The 3,353-nt window shown below is 35.8% G+C and overlaps 1 pseudogene; it reads right to left on the bottom strand.

Annotated features, from left to right (window-relative positions):
• Positions 1–1,511: 1,511 nt before the first annotated feature.
• Positions 1,512–3,353, bottom strand: part of LOC127416478 (cyclic AMP-dependent transcription factor ATF-3-like) — a 3,950-nt pseudogene continuing 2,108 nt past the window's right edge.

Below are 3,353 nucleotides of genomic sequence, written 5' to 3' on the forward strand. Positions count from 1 at the left end.
GGTTATACGTGTGTGGACATGTCCTACCACTCTTTTTTGGATATGACACTTGAAGTATACACTGTATTAAGGAGTAATAATTTGCATTCGTTACATGCTAATTACTTCCCTTCCCTTCCAAAAATCCCTTTCGTTAGGTACTTTCGTAACTAGTACTCAGGTTTATTCAGTCATATTCGATTTTTGACTTGAATGAAGCAAGCTACTTTAAAGGGATAGTTCCCCCCAAAAATGAAAATCCTCTTATCATTTACTCACCCTCATGCCATCCCAGATGTGTGTGACATTCTTTCTTCAGCAGAACACAAACAAAGATTTTTAAAAGAATATCTCAGCTCTGTAGGTCCATACAATGAAAGTGAATGTTGATCAGACATTTGTAGCCCCAAAGATCATATAAAGGAAACATAAAAGTAATCCATAAGACTCCAGTGTATAAATCCATCTCTTCAGAAGCAATATAATAGGTGTGGGTGAGAAACAAAACAATATTTAAGACCTTTTTACTCTAAATCTCCACTTTCACTTTCAAATGTGAATGTGAAAGTGAAACTAAACAGGCACAACAGGTGACTTTCAGATGTAAAAGTGAATGTGAAATTAGAGATTTAGGGTAAAAAATAAATTAAATATTGTTCTGTTTCTCACCCACAACTATTATACCACTTCTAAAGACACTGATTTAACCACTGGAGTCTTATGGAATACTTCTATGTTTCCTTTATGTGATTTTTGAAGCTTCAAAGGTCTGATCACCATTCACTTGCATTGTATGGACCTAAAGAGCTGAGATATTTTTCTAAAAATCTTCATTTGTCTTCTGCTGAAGAAAGAAAGTCATATACATCTGGGATGGCATGAGGGTGAGAATGATGAGAGAATTTTCATTTTTGGGTGAACTATCCCTTTAAATATGAGAAGAATCACATTTTAGGTAAGCTGACAAAAAACTAAATCTTTTGAGTGTACATTCCATTTAACCCTCCTATTATATTCTGGTCATTTTTAATGTTTAAAAAAAAAAAAAAAAAAAAAAAACAGTCAAAAACGTAATTTTGTTTTTGGTCAAAATGCCTTTGGATTCTCTACAACAATATATAAATAAATGAGTTAAAACAAACTTGTTTATAGGCCTATTCATGCAATGTCAGGGTGTTTTAGTTGGTTAAAATGGGTGTTTCTAGGGTGCTGCTAGGTGGTTTCTAGGGCATTACTAAATGGTTGCTAGATGATTGCTAACATGGCCAGGTCAAAAGAGACCATTCCCAATTCTCTATGATACCCTGATCCATAGATATGTGCGAGGACATTTCAATGGAAGTCTATGGGATTTCTAAAGGGTGGTTTGCCTATATCTACTACTGTACAGCATTTTCTTACAAACAGGAAAGTTAACAAAAGGCTGATATCCATTGTTTGTTGTGAATTCTTTACAAAGAACAACTCAACTGCAGATATTATACATATGAATATTTTTTATTAATAAAGTATTAAACAAACGACAGTCAAACTGAAGCAATATATCAGATGTAATCTTAAAGGCAATTAACTTCTCAATCAGAACTGTTTTGGTTGCTATTGCACTTCAATAGTTTGACGTGGATAATGTGACACATAAAATCTGGTTTAACCACAAATAGTAAGCATAGCTTTGTTTCCATTACACATTTAATGTCAGTAGTACCACATTTTGTGATTGGCATGCCTGTTTGAACAATAACAAAGGAAAAGAAAGGCTAACCGACGCCTGCGCCATTTAACCATTCAACACACAATTGAAAAATAAATTTAGACAAATCAGAAAATACAGGAGATCTAGGTGAAAAGGTTTCAAGATTTTCCCTTGTAGAAATCGACTGACAGAAATTTTTGCAGAGACAAAACTCTTCCTTAACTCTGAATTTAAAGTTAGGCAATGTGGTCAAAGGGCTTGATCAGATGTCTTGTGGTATGTGTTTCTTCAAAACAAACACTAACAATATAGTGTGACATTCATATTGCTTGGCACATGATCTAGGAACATAGCCAGACAATAAATAAGAGCTTTACATGAAGTGTTTGTTTTCTTTAGAATAAATGTAGAGGATTGTGCATCTAGACAAGAACAACACACAGCTACAGTATATGAAAAATGCAACATCAGAAAATAAGTATATGTCACTTAATAGCACATAAACACCACTCATTCTACAGTGGGCTGGCAAATGCAAGCCCTTCTGCTCACAGCATTGTAACAATGTTTTCAGACTGTTGAGGTGACAGCACAGACAGGCCTTTAGTGGTGAAAGTTCAAGTCTCTACAGGGAGAGACTTTCTTGTAAGTAGCATGCTTGACACCTGGCTGTCTCAAAGTCCACTTCGCTTTGACTTCCCTGTTATTTTATCTGTTTATTTAGTATGAGTTTCTTGTAATAGACCATGTCCTGAGAGATTAGTAGCAGCTTGAAACACTTCATGTGGCATGTTATGTGAATATTAAACAAGGCAGAGGCCATAGATGCATAGGTAACTAAGCTAATCAACTTCATCACCCTGTATGTTGTCTTTGTCTTCAATAAATGAAAAAGATACATGCAATTGCTACATAAGTCTTCCATTTTTCCTCACAATAATACAACTTGCTTTCAAACTCACCGCCAGGGTTTCGTTTAACCAATAAACTGATAAATAAATGAAATGATGTTGCTTTAGCATAAATATGACATCAAGCTTTGGTGCATACAAGTATGAACAGGTTTCAATAACAAAATATAACTAATATTTAATGTCCTTGAACACTTTAGTGCTAGTCCCTTTCAGTGTACCACAGACCAACCTTGGTTTGCATGGAAGGCACCCATGTGTAGTTTAGTCCTCAGTCCTTTATAATTGGGTGGACCTTCCAATGTTCCTTGGCAACGACTTCCATGCATTTAGCTTCTTAATTGTAAGTTTGTGATTCAGAGATGCCCACAGCTAGATGGTATTGTGTGTGTTGGTCCACATGTGTTAAATTAAGACCTTGCAAGGTGGTCTCATTGATCTGTTGGACGAAGAGCTTTCTCTCGTCTTCAGGGGTCTGGCCATTCTGAGCACGGACAATACAGGTGGGCCTGTGCAGGTTGAGCATGTAGACTAGCTGCTGCTTTTGGTTCTTCAGCTCCTCAATCTGGGCTTTGAGCTCAGCGTTGATGGACTCCAACTTCTCTGATTCCTGTGTTCAAAACAAGAGCCATTCAAATAAAACATTAATTGAGCGTAAACTCCAATAAGTACATTGAAAAAAATGTAATCTATACGTATGTGCTTCATGCAGTAACTTCTAGTCAAAGTCAAGTTAAAGAAGTTAAAAATAGAATTTGGCATTACTGAAT

The sequence above is a fragment of the Myxocyprinus asiaticus genome, chromosome 25 (assembly GCF_019703515.2).
Source record: "Myxocyprinus asiaticus isolate MX2 ecotype Aquarium Trade chromosome 25, UBuf_Myxa_2, whole genome shotgun sequence".
NCBI lineage: Eukaryota > Metazoa > Chordata > Actinopteri > Cypriniformes > Catostomidae > Myxocyprinus > Myxocyprinus asiaticus.